Here is a 14,461-nt window from a genome sequence, read left to right as displayed (position 1 = left end):
TTAGTTAATTGATTCCTGCGTGTAAATCTGTGTTGTTGGCTCTGTATGTGTTTCCTGGTAATTAATACCCACTTTCCCAGTGAATTTTATGTGTCTCCCATCTGTGCCTTTTTGGATGCAGGAAAGTTATTTTAGAATGATCATACACACACAAGTCTCAGGAATGCCAGTTTTATAAAGAGTGAAAGTTAACTGAAAGGAGATCAAACAGTGTGACATGTTTCGTAGTATTGAATGTGGCTTGGAGTCCAGCAATGAGAAATATGGTGAGAAATGACTGGAGAAAGCAAGACAAGTTATAAGAATGATTTTGAGGAAGTTTTGCTGGAAAGCAAAAATTCAATCATGAATGAGCTAGTATGATATAGCAGCTATAATGACAGAATCTACGACAATGACTATAGGAGGCTATTTCAAGACATCTGGAACATAACAACAGTAAGGAAAGTTTAGATTTGGTGCCAAAATTCCATCAGAATTTGGAGTTTGCATCTAGAAACTGATGCAAAGTGAGATGGAGAGAAGCTCAACTGACCTGAAGATAAAGTAGTCTGAGATTGAGAAGTCAGAAAACAAATACTTTGCAGGGTTGCAGATTGGTGCACATTACACTCAGATGTGTGAAGGAAATAAAGATTCCGTATTTTATCTATAACTGCCTCATCTTTCACACTACCCTCCAATGGCTAGGTAGCAGGGAAAGAAAGTAAAGCTTACTTTTATTTGCTAATCTCAGTACAATCCAATCATTAAATTTTTTACGTTACAAAATGTGTCTTCTTGGATGACTCAAATGCATCAATGTTCTCTTATATTCTCTAAGATGTCATCTGCGTGTAGAGGAGTAGAGTCGTGGCTTATGGCATCATCTTGTAACACTGGGAAAAGGGTATTGTTCTCCTAATTTATAATGTGCCCTGGCTGGTATGCTAATGTATCATTTATCTAAGGTGTTGTTTTGCCTGATTGGGTTGGCAATAGTGGCTGATTTCTGCAGCAGATGATTTCTTATTCTTTCTTATTTCCTAGTGTCTCAGGACCCTCCCAGCTGAATTGACCTTTTGAATTTCTGCTGCTTCTCCCATCTGACCCATAGTCTGATGGTAGCATCTACTATGAGATTACTTTGCCCTCAACCACAGGAGACCATATTGCCTTTTGATCCTCTGTATGTCAGTGACACGCAGGAAGAGAGAGGCCTATGCAAGTACAGGTTAGACCTTCTCTTTGCCTGAAAACACTGTTGCACCTCCCAACTATACCAAGCCCTCCGAAGTTAGCTCAGGGATGCTTTATGCAGGAGTCTGTTCCCCAACTCCCAAAGAGGTGGCTGGCCAATATCCCACACAGAGTTGACCTCACATTCAAACTGAACGTTGCTGTTCCAACCCTTATATGCTTTGTAATTCCAGGGCTGGAAAATCAGAGTAGGTGGCTGCCCTGATCTTCACTTCTTCAGTCTCCTTGCTTCTCTACCCTTTTCTTCTCAATTTCTATGAAGTCAGAAATGGTGGGATTTTCATTTACTTCTACTTTTCTTCCTCGGACATCTGCTACAACCAACTCTATCATCTAAACACTCAAGCACAGACAATAATATGTTCAATGGGAAAGTGGAAAGACAATCTCTTCTCTCACAGCAATGCCTGGTTTTTAAGCCTATAGACTTTAACATTCTATTTTGAATATTAGCTTATAAATACTATCTTTTCCTTTGTATTCCTTCTGAACCATGTTGATGCTGTTAGCAGAAGCACCGTGAGCTTGTCTTTGGAAGTATGGAGGGCCTCTGGAACTTTGATACACACTTCCTACCCTTTGTGAAATCAACCAAATCTTTCTGTTAAAAAATGCCTAGAAAAGAAATAAAAGCAGGCTAAATAAAAGTCATGTTTCACAAGGTGTAAGACTGGGGGCTAAGATTTTTTAGTTAAGTGTATTCTGTTTAGTTACACTATTTCTGTTTTTTGTTTGAAATTGCAGTTATTGGATATCTTCAGGTTATATGTTAAAGGCTGATTCCTCCACAGAATAATCACTGAAAATTATTGATACATATCTGAATTAACAACAATAAAATAAAATCTTTCTGTTATTTGGGAATGAGGTGTTTTTACAAGTTAAACATAATATTCTGAAAAAAATACTTTGAGGAGAAAATTATATGAATTTGTAATACAAAAAGAAAATCCTGTATTAAAAGTGGAGCCTTAATTAATACCAGGTTTTTTAAATTTATTTATTTTTATTGAAGTATAGTTGATTTACATTGTTGTGTTAGTTTCAGATGTACAGCAAAGTGACTTATTTATATCTTTTTTTTTCAGATTCTTTACCCTTATAGGTTATTACAAGATATTGAGTAGAGTTCCCTGTACTACGTAGTAGGACCTTGTTGTTTATCTATTTTATATATAGTAGTTTGTATCTGCTAATCCCAAACTCCTATCCTCCCCTGCCCTTTACCCTTTGGTAACCATAAGTTTGTTTTCTATGTCTGGGGGTCTGTTTCTGTTTTGTATATAAGTCCATTTGTATCTCTTTTTTTTTTTTAAGATTCTACACATAAGCAATATCACAGGATATTTGTCTTTCTCTGTCTGGCTTACTTCACTTAGTATAATAATCTCTAGCTCCATCTATGTTGCTGCAAATGACAGTATTTCATTCTTTTTTTATAGTTGAGTAATATTATTTTGTATAAATATACCACATCATCTTTATCCATTCATCTGTCAGTGGGTGTGTAGGTTGCTTCCATGTCTTGGCTACTGTAAATAGTGCTGCAGTGAACATTGGGGTGCGTGTATCTTTTTGAATTATGATTTTCTCTAGATTTATGCCCATATATCTTGATTGATATGAGATTGACAGAGAAAATAAAAATAAAGAACCTACTTCTAGTTATAGTATTTTATGGTATAAGTAGAGCAGACATTAGAATGACTAGAAAACCAAGATATAAAGCTGACCACTGTTTACCAGTCATGAATCAGAATGGCTGACTGAAATGCTATCTTTTCATCCTCTTTCATCTCCCCTTCACTGAAAAGTTTTCACCCAAAACTGACCATACTGACTTGTGTTTTGAAAATTTTCTATCCGTACATTCAGGAAGCAGAGGATCCCCAAGTGTGAATATTAGAGAAATGCTTGTCCTTGACCTTCTTGACTTAATTAGCGAGAGGATCTACATCCCCGTGGGCAGTGTGACATGGCAAAGCAGATTTGTATTATACATGATACTTTTTAAAATATTTTTTAAAATTCTAGATTAGTTTAAATTTAAAGAAAAGTTGCAAAGATAGTACAGAGTTTCTATACACCCCACAGAAATGCCACCTACTGTTAACATCTCCTGTAACTACAGTACGTTTATTAAAACTAATCAACCAAAATGTACAACAAATGAACCAATACACATGTGATTGCAAGTAACAGAAGACTAAATCAAAGTAGTACCAGTAGTATTAATAGTAGTAGTAGTGATAATCAAATGGTCTGAGAATAATGAAAGCTTCAAATATGATTGGAACTAGGCCTCCAACATTGTCCTCAAAATCCACTCCCCAGTATTGTTTCCTTTTGGTCAAAATTGGACTCTGCTTCCCTTTTTTTTTTTTCATCAATTTTATACACATCAGTGTTTACATGTCAATGCCAATCACCCAATTCATCACACCACCACCACCACCACCCTGCCACTTTCCCCCCTTGGTGTCCATACGATTCCTCTCTACATCTGTATCTCAACTTCTGCCCTGCAAACCAGTTCATCTGTACCATTTTTCTAGGTTCCACATATATGCGTTAATATACGATATTTGTTTTTCTCTTTCTGACTTACTTCACTCTGTATGACAGTCTCTAGATCCATCCATGTCTCTACAAATGACCAAATTTCGTTCCTTTTTATGGCTGAGTAATATTCCATTGTATATATATACCACACCTTCTTTATCCATTCGTCTGTTGATGGACATTTAGGCTGCTTCCATGACCTGGCTATTGTAAATAGTGCTGCAATGCACATTGGGGTGCATGTGTCTTTTTGAATTATGTTTTTCTTTGGGTATATGCCCAGTAGTGGGATTGCTGGATCATATGGTAATTCTATTTTTAGTTTTTTAAGGAACCTCCATACTGTTCTCCATGGTGGCTGTATCAATTTACATTCCCACCAACAGTGCAAGAGGGTTCCCTTTTCTCCACACCCTCTCCAGCATTTGCTGTTTGTAGATTTTCTGATGATGCCCATTCTAACTGTTGTGAGGTGATACCTCATTGAAGTTTTGATTTGCATTTCTCTAATAATTAGTGATGTTGAGCAGCTTTTCATGTGCTTCTTGGCCATCTGTATGTCTTCTTTGGAAAAATGTCTATTTAGGTCTTCTGCCCATTTCTGGATTGTGTTGTTTGTTTTTTTAATATTGAGCTGCATGAGCTGTTTATATGTTTTGGAGATTAATCCTTTATCTGTTGATTCGTTTGCAAATATTTTCTCCCATTCTGGGGGTTGTCTTTTCCTCTTGTTTATGGTTTCCTTTTTTGTGCAAAAGCTTTGAAGTTTCATTAGGTCCAATTTGTTTATTTTTGTTTTTATTTCCATTACTCTACGAGGTGGATCAAAAAAGATCTGGCTATGCTTTATGTCAAAAAGTGTTCTTCCTATGTTTTCCTCTAAGAGTTTTATAGTGTCTGGTCTTAGATTTAGGTCTCTAATCCATTTTTAGTTTAGTTTTGTGTATGGTGTTAGGGTGTGTTCTAACTTCATTCTTTTACATGTAGCTGTCCAGTTTTCCCAGCACCACTTATTGAAGAGACGGTATTTTCTCCATTGTATATCCTTGCCTCCTTTGTCATAGATTAGTTGACCATAGGTGCATGGGTTTAATTCTGAGCTTTCTATCTTGTTCCATTGATCTATGTTTCTGTTTTTGTGCCAGTACCATATTGTCTTGATTACTGTAGCTTTGTAGTATAGTCTGAAGTCAGAGAGTCTGGTTCCTCCAGCTACGTATTTTTCCCTCAAAACTGCTTTGGCTATTTGGGGTCTTTTTGTTTCCATACAAATTTTAAGATTTTTTTATTCTAGTTCCATAAAAAATGCCATTGGTAATTTGATAGGGATTGCATTGAATCTGTAGATTGCTTTGGGTAGTATAGTCATTTTCACAATATTGATTCTTCCAATCCAAGAACATGGTATATCTCTCTATCTGTTTGTATCATCCTTAGTTTCTTTCATCAGTGTCTTACAGTTTTCTGCATACAGTTCTTTTGTCTCCCTACATAGGTTTATTCCTAGGTATTTGATTCTTTTTGTTACAATGGTAAATGGGAGTGTTTCCTTACTTTCCCTTTCAGATATTTCATCACTAGTGTATAGGAAAGCAAGAGATTTCTGTGCATTATTTTGTATCCTGCTACTTTACCGAATTCATTGGTTAGCTCTATTAGTTCTCTGGTACCACCTTAAGAATTTTCTGTGTATAGTATCATGTCATCTGCAAACAGTGACAGTTTTACTTCTTCTTTTCCAATTCGTATTCCTTTTATTTCTTTTTCTTCTCTGATTGCCATGGCTAGGAATCCAAAACTATGTTGAAAACAGTGGTGAGAGTGGATATCTTTGTCTTTTTCCTGCTCTTAGAGGAAATGCTTTCAGTTTTTCACCATTGAGAATGATGTTTGCTGTGGCTTTGTCATATATGGCCTTTATTACGTTGAGGTAGTTTCCCTCTATGCCCACTTTCTGGAGAGTTTTTATCATAAATGGGTGTTGAATTTTGTCTGAAGCTTTTTCTGCATCTATTGAGATGATCATATGGTTTTTATTCTTCAATTTGTTAATATGGTGGTATCACATTGATTGATTTACGTATATTGAAGAATCCTTGCATCCCTGGGATAAATTCCACTTGATCATGGTGTATGATCCTTTTAATGTGTAGTTCGATTCTGTTTGCTAGTATTTTGTTGAGGAGTTTTGCATCTGTATTCATCAGTGATATTGGCCTGTAATTTTTTTGTAGTATCTTTGTCTGGTTTTGGTATCAGAGTGATGGTGGCCTCATAGAATGAGTCTGGGAGTGTCCTTCCTCCACAATTTTTTGGAAGAGTTTGAGAAGGGTGGGTGTGAACTCTTCTCTAAACGTTTGATAGAATTCACCTGTGAAGCCATCTGTTCCTGGACTTTTGTTTGTTGGAAGATTTTTAATCACAGTTTTGATTTCATTACTTGTGATTGGTCTGTTCATATTTTCTATTTCTTCCTGGTTCAGTCTTGGAAGGTTATACCTTTCTAAGAATTTGTCCATTTCTTCCAGGTTGTCCATTTTATTGGCATAGAGTTACTTGTAGTAGTCTCTTAGGATGCTTATTTCTGTGGTGTCTGTTGTAACTTCTCCTTTTTCATTTCTAATTTCATTGATTTGAGTCTTCTCTCTCTTTTTCTTGATGTGTCTGGCTAATGATTTATCAATTTTGTTTATCTTCTGAAAGAACCAGCTTTTACTTTTATTGATCTTTGCTATTGTTTTCTTTGTTTCTATTTCATTTATTTCTGCTCTGGTCTTTATGATTTCTTTCCTTCCGCTAACTTTCGGTTTTGTTTGTTCTTATTTCTCTAGTTCCTTTATGTGTAAGGTTAGATTGTTTATTTGAGATTTTTCTTGTTTCTTGAGGTAGGCTTGTATAGCTATAAACTTCCCTCTTAGAACTGCTTTGCTGCATCCCATAGGTTTTGCATCATCGTGTTTTCATTGTCATTTGTCTCTAGGTATTTTTTGATTTCCTTTCTTATTTCTTCAGTGATCTATGGTTATTTAGTAACGTATTGTTTAGCCGCCATGTGTTTGTGTTTTTTACGTTTTTTCCCTGTAATTGATTTCTAATCTCATAGCGTTGTGGTCAGAAAAGATGCTTGATATGATTTCAATTTTCTTAAATTTACTGAGGCTTGATTTGTGACCCAAGATGTGATCTATCCTGGAGACTGTTCTGTGCGCACTTGAGAAGAAAGTGTAATCTGCTGTTTTTGGATGGAATGTCCTATAAATATCAATTAAATTTATCTGGTCTATTGTGTCATTTAAAGGTTCTGTTTCCTTATTTATTTTCATTTTGGATGATCTGTCCATTGGTGTAAGTGAGGTGTTAAAGTCCCCTACTATTATTGTGTTACTGTCAATTTCCTCTTTTGTAGCTGTTAGCAGTTATCTTATGTATTGAGGTGCTCCTATGTTGGGTGCATATATATTTATAATTGTTATATCTTCTTCTTGGATTGATCCCTTGATCATTATGTAGTGTCCTTCCTTGTCTCCTGTAACATTCTTTATTTTAAAGTCTATTTTATCTGATATGAGTATTACCACTCCAGCTTTCTTTTGATTTCCATTTGCATGGAATATCTTTTTCCATCCCCTTACTGTCCGTCTGTATGTGTCCCTAGGTCTGAAGTGGGTCTCTTGTAGAGAGCATACATATGGGTCTTATTTTTGTATCCATTCAGCAAGTCTGTGTCTTTTGGTTGGAGCATTTAATCCATTCATGTTTAAGGTAATTATCAATATGTATGTTCCTAATACCATTTTCTTAATTTTTTTTTTTTTTTTTTTTTGTGGTACGCGGGCCTCTCACTGTTGTGGCCTCTCCCGTTGTGGAGCACAGGCCCTGGATGTGCAGGCTCAGCGGCCATGGCTCACAGGCCCAGCCACTCTGTTGCATGTGGGATCATCCCGTACCGGGGTACGAACCTGTGTCCCCTGCATTGGCAAGCGGACTCCCAACCACTGTCCCACCAGGGAAGCCCTTGGGTTTGTTTTTGTAGGTCCTTTTCTTCTCTTGTATTTCCCACTTAGTGAAGTTCCTTTAGCATTTGTTGTAGAGCTGCTTTGGTGGTGCTGAATTCTCTTAGCTTTTGCTTGTCTATAAAGCTTTTGATTTCTCCATCGAATCTGAATGAGATCCTTGCCGGGTGGAGTAATCTTGGTTGTAGCTACTTCCCTTTCATCACTTTAAGTATATCATGCCACTTCTTTCTGGCTTGTAGCATTTCTGCTGAGAAATCAGCTGTTAACCTTATGGGAGTTCCCTTGTATATTATTTGTCATTTTTCCCTTGCTGCTTTCAATAAGTTTTCTTTCTTTGTCTTTAATTTTTGCCAGTTTGATTACTATGTGTCTCGGTGTGTTTCTCTTTGGATTTATCCTGTGTGGGACTCTGCGTTTCCTGGACTTGGGTGGCTATTTCCTTTCCCATGTTAGGGAAGTTTTCTACTATAATCTTTTCAAATATTTACTTGGGTCCTTTCTCTCTCTCTTCTCCTTCTGGGACCCCTATAATGAGAATGTTGTTGCTTTTAATGTGGCCCAGAGGTCTCTTAGGCTGTCTTCATTTCTTTTCATTCTTTTTTCTTTATTCTGTTCTGCAGCAGTGAATTCCACCATTCTGTCTTCCAGGTCACTTATCCGTTTTTCTGCCTCAGTTATTCTGCTATTGATTCCTTCTAGTGTATTTTTCATTTCAGTTATTGTATTGTTCATCTCTTTTTTGTTTGTTCTTTAATTCTTCTAGGTCTTTGTTAAACATTTCTTGCATTTTATCGATCTTTGCCTCCATTCTTTTTCTGAGGTCCTGGATCATCTTCACTATCATTATTCTGAATACTTTTTCTGGAAGTTTGCCTATCTCCACTTCATTTAGTTGTTTTTCTGAGGTTTTATCTTGTTCCTTCATCTGGTACATAGCCCTCTGCCTTTTCATCTTGTCTATCTGTGAATGTGATTTTTGTGCCACAGGTGCAGGGTTGTAGTTCTTCTTGCTTTTGTTGTCTGCCCTCTGGTGGATGAGGCTATCTAAGAGGCTTGTGCAAGTTTCCTGATGGGAGGGAATGGTGGTGGGTAGAACTGGCTGTTGCTCTGGTGGGCAGAGCTCAGTAAAACTAATCCGCTTGTCTGCTGATGGGTGGGGCTGGGTTCCCTCCCTGATGGTTGTTTGGCCTGAGGCAACCCAACACTGGAGCCTACCTGGGCTCTTTGGTGGGGCTAATGGTGGACTCTGGGAAGGCTCATGCCAAGGAGTACTTCCCAGAACTTCTGCTGCCAGTGTCCTTGTCCCCACAGTGAGCCACAGCCACCACCCGCCTCTGCAGGAGACCCTCCAACATTAGCAGGTAGGTCTGGTTCAGTCTCATCTGGGCTCCCTGCTTCTTCTCCTCGGTCCTGGTGTGCACACTACTTTGTGTGTGCCTTCCAAGAGTGGAGTCTGTTTCCACCAGTCCTGTCGAAGTCCTACAATCAAATTCCGCTAGCCTTCAAAGTGTGATTCTCTAGGAATTCCTCCTCCTGTTGCCGGACGCCCATGTTGGGAACCTAATATGGGGCTCAGAACCTTCACTCCAGTGGGTGGACTTCTGTGGTATAAGTGTTCTCCAGTCTGTGAGTCACCCACCCAGCAGTTATGGGATTAGATTTTACTGTGATTGCGCCCCTTCTACCATCTCATTGTGGTTTCTCCTTTGTCTTTGGATGTGGTGTATATTTTTTGGTGAGTTCCAGTGTCTTCCTGTCAATGATTGTCCAGCAGCTAGTTGTGATTCTGGTGTTCTCACAAGAGGGAGTGGCTCTGCTTCCCTTTGTTAGCATAATTCAGACAGAAATTTCCAACGTAGAGGAAAGGTATGCATAACATCTTCAGGCTCACATAGGTATTCTTAACAACCCTGATCTATAATGTTTCTGACAGATCTTGAGATTGATCCACATTGGACTGACTCAGGTCATGTGACCCTTCCTGAGTCAATCACCATAAGAAACTGAACATATGGATTAGCCAGACTAGCATCACATCCCAACTGTGGTCCAAGGCTAAGGTTATCTTTCCAAAATGACTTTACCCAATTATAGCACAGGTGTTTGCTATGAGTAAATTATGTTGCTGATAGAAGGAGAAAGAATATGTACTATATACCAAGAAGGCAAAACCATTTTATCTCTACTATAATGTGCATATGAGCAGGTGTCTTAATCTTGAAAGAGTCCCTAAGCATACTAGTTCACAATCATTTCTAGTCTAAACTACATCTAGAAAAAGGTATGGTTGTGTCTTTCTATGGTAAGAGATGAAAAATTCTATTCTTTTGTATTGGTTGTCTTGCAAGTTAGTTATTTGTCTTTTTAAATTAAAATAAGAAACCATATTCAGGATCAATATTTTACTAATATTTCTCTCACATCCAAATACCTCTAGCAGTATTTTCCTGATACTCAGTGCTTTATAAGAAGGTTAAATAATACCTAGGGATATTTCAAGTTTTTATTTAGGTTGCAAGAATTTTTCTTCATGAAAACAGAAATAATAAATAATACTTTACTATATGGTCCAAGAACTGTGAAAAAATATTTACAAATAAGATATCATAATTCATAGAGCATGCAGTTAATATTATATAACTATTAGCTCCATGCTATAGAGGAAGTAAATGAGTGAAAGGGAAAATGTAAGTTTTAAATGGTCACAAAGCTAGTAAGTAGTTTTATCAGATACCATTTGTTTCCCTTCATAACTTCTTTGCTTCACCTATTCCAGAGGCCTTTGACTAATTTTGCATCCTGGGCCACAGCCACAGAGATCCTCTTTATGTGAATTCTGACCGAATTCAAATGGCTACAGCATTATCATTCCTTTCATCATGGAATCAATGCACAGCTTTCATCCTTTGCCCAAATTCCCTGTTGATTCTGAGGCAAAAGACACCATGGGGGGCTTCCCTGGTGGCGCAGTGGTTGAGAGTCTGCCTGCTGATGCAGGGGACACGGGTTCATGCCCCGGTCTGGGAGGATCCCACATGCCGCGGAGCGGCTAAGCCCGTGAGCCATGGCCGCTGAGCCTGCGCGTCCGGAGCTTGTGCTCCGCAACGGGAGAGGCCACAACAGTGAGAGGCCTGCGTACCGCAAAAAAAAAAAAAAAAAGACACCATGGGACCATTTGGTGCCTACACCTAAGTAGCCTGGAAGTGAGAAGAGATTATAACCTTGAAGGTGGATCTTTGACCAACAGAAAATAGCTGAAAGAAGAGAATAAATTCTTCTCCATTCCACTCCCATGCATAGCCTGTCCTAAGAAGCAGTCATTAATAAGGCTTCTTGGGAGATACTCCCATGAGATCAAGCAATCAATCACACTTAATACTATGTAGCGGTCAGCTTAGGAGTGCACCACTTATCAGCTTTCCCTTCTTCTCTGCCTCACTTCCCCTTGCCCTCACCCCTGCTTCCCAGGATTGTGCTGTTGAATAAAGTATTAACACATAAGCCTTTGCTTCAGGCTCTAAGAAACTCAGTCTAAAACAGTTGGTATCAGAAATGGCCCCAGAAAGTGAACCCTTAGGGAATGAATTGAAACTGCATTACTGACCATTCTCACAGCAATAAGAATCCCAGTGCTAGTGCTAAGAGGGGCTGGTGATTAGCTCTGGCGTGCCGTGACATCATGATTACTAAGGCTTTCCCATGTGGTTAATTGGGATAAGGTGCAGGTGGAAGATAAGACTTTAGGATGTGCAGTGGCTGTATGCTTATATGGTATGGGGACAATAATAATTATAGGGACTGTGAATTGGGCTGGCTTTTGTTAATGATATTGGAAGCTTTAAAAGAGAAAGTGATAGGCTTAGAACAGCCAATTGCCAACTTGAGGCACTCTGTGAAAGCCAGAGGGCCTCTATGGCTTCACTTATGCAGAGCCTTAACATCTATGACTATAGGACACTCTGCAGAAAATCAGACCCCAGATTTGATTTTAAGCGTGACAGAGCTACAAAGGAGACCAAATATGTTGCCTTGAGAGATCTCTTCTATTTAGTTCAGGACTTTGGTTGGAAAAGAGCAAAATTTCAAGAACTGGAATGGGGACATTTGTGTGGACTGGAGTGAGAATCTTGAACTCTGTTTTCCTCTGAACAAGGGCAGAAATAGTTCCTCTCCTGTGACAGAAGAAAGTGTTTTCCTAGTTTGGAACACATGCACCTCATAGAGGCAAATGCCTCCCCAAATACTGTTTGTGCTCTTCAGGAGCTGCCCCACCAACACTTACTGTTTCTAGGCTTATTACAAAGCATGAAAATTCAGTAATTCCCACTGGAGAAAGTTATTTAATCACAAATTGGAATTGTAGGACCTGATTAATATGTACAGGGTAGGAATTGGGGGATAATTGTGTAGTGGATCTTTGAAGTGTCAGAGCAGGGTAAAAGAGTATAAGGCCTGGAAGGCATCTTAGATTGACTTCCCTGGAAAACAGACTCTGAGATAGAGATTGCATGCAAAAGTTTTACTGAGGACAGTCTTGGAAGTAGCACTTACAAAGGCTGTGGAACACAGGTTTGGGCAAAGGGAGAAGCTGAACTGCTGTGCTGCACTTGAAGAGGCAGTCTCAGTGCCTCAAGGAGCTCTGGAGTTGAGTGACTATCAAAGTTGTCTGGAGTTGAATCAAGGGAAAAGACCTTTGAATTTCTTCACAGACCAATCATTTGATGTGGGCTGACCCCTAGAGGGAGAGGAATTCGTTTGAGGTAACTCCCTGTGGCCATGGGCAGTTCTCAGAAACAGATGCAGCTGTGAGGTATCAACCAACACTGCCAAAGCTGGGAAAATCAAACCTCAGTCTTGAGTGGAGAACTGGGCAGCACACCAAAGCAAACATTGTAATAAATGAGAATTTATTGAGTTTGAAGCATTCACTCCTAAAGTGAAAGTCAATGTTCTGTCAAGAAGTAGAGTCAGTCCTCATAATTTGTTGAGTTAATTCTTCAAAGCTTGGACATAATGATAGCCTACAGAAAATTAGGTGGGGATGTCAGTACTTCCCTGCCAAGACATGAAGGAGGAAAGAAATACTCAAGAAACTGGCAGTGTTAAGAATAGATTTCTATGTGCAACTTAAGAATACACCATTAATTTATTTTCCCAAAGTGTTGCCAGAGACCATTTCCTTCACTGAGGCAATATGGAATAATGCTTTTTCAGGGCATGAAGAAGGAACAAACACCGTAAGAAACATAATGTTCCTATCCCGCATAGAACTTGAATGACAGTAGGAAATGTTGCCATGAAACCGTGCTTTCCAGGACAAGTAGGAATAATAGGATTCTAGAATGGAAGAATATAGGTGACAGTGCTTAATATTTAGAGACAAGATATATTTAACTACTCTGATAGGTGATATTGCTAGAGCAGAAATCAGGGTGTCTTGATACACAGGTATCTGTGATGATGGCAAATAAATCTTAGTGTCCTAGAGGAAAGATAGATGATAAGCAGAATAGTGTGTTATGTGAACTACATAATAAAATAAATAAAATGAGATCTTGTGAACTGATAACTGACATCAGCCAGCAAAATGGAAAATTAGGGTTCCTCACAAAAATTCCAGACTTAAGTCAGTTCACAGACGCAGAAGCAATTGACTGAAGGGGAATCTAGGTCTCCTTGAGAATGGACTTTGTAGAATCACTGCAAGTAAATTAGATAAATGTTCCTCTTATTTTTCCAAAAGGGACTTACTTAATGCTAGGATAACTGTGTTTTGAGAAAGAGGAATGACAGATATTTTAAGGACTATTTGATAAGGATTGTAAACTGAGTCTGAAATACCATGAATGGAAGCTTTGGATACCAGGTGATAGATGGAGTTTTAGCTCAGGTTTGTCTCACTGTCTCACAATTCAGTGAATCCACCATGTCCTCATGACTACCCTACAGTTATTTCCATGGTCCCCAAGTGGATAACTGAATGTGAAATACTTACCTGGCAGAATCTTCACATGGATTTATTGTCTGTGGATTACAAGCCATTATGGTTAAGAAAAAGAAAAGCAGAAGCCCTCCTCTCTTTTGGAGGATATATAAGAAGCCATACTATATTGCAGGAGGAATTACAATGATAAGCACCACAATCAAATACTTAAACAATGCAGGGATAGTGGTTCCTGTGATATCCCCATTCAATTCACCTACTGGGCTGCTGAAAAAAAATCAATTAAAAAATTGATCCTGATTGGTAGATGACTGTGAACACTTACCCAGGGTGTAGCCCCGACTGCAACTACATGCATGATGTGGTATTTTTATTGGTGCAGTACCACACAACTCTGGCACTTGGCACACAGGAATTTATTTGGCAATTGCATACTTCTTGATTCCTGACAATAGGGAGAAACAAGAACAGTTTGTCATCACATAGTAGGAGCAGCAGTGTACATTCACTGATTGCCCCCAGGGCTGTGTTAACACTCATGCTCACGTTCATGACATGCTCTGCAGGAACACTGATCCCCTTGCTATGCTGCAGAACATCATGCTGGTCTGCTATAATGATGTATCAAGCTAATTGAACTCAATGATATGGAACTAACAAGTGTTCTATATGCCCTAGTAAGACACCAGAATGCCAGAAG

The sequence above is a fragment of the Pseudorca crassidens genome, chromosome 7, assembly GCF_039906515.1.
Source record: "Pseudorca crassidens isolate mPseCra1 chromosome 7, mPseCra1.hap1, whole genome shotgun sequence".
NCBI classification, from domain to species: Eukaryota; Metazoa; Chordata; class Mammalia; order Artiodactyla; family Delphinidae; genus Pseudorca; species Pseudorca crassidens.
This window is presented reverse-complemented; position numbering follows the sequence as displayed.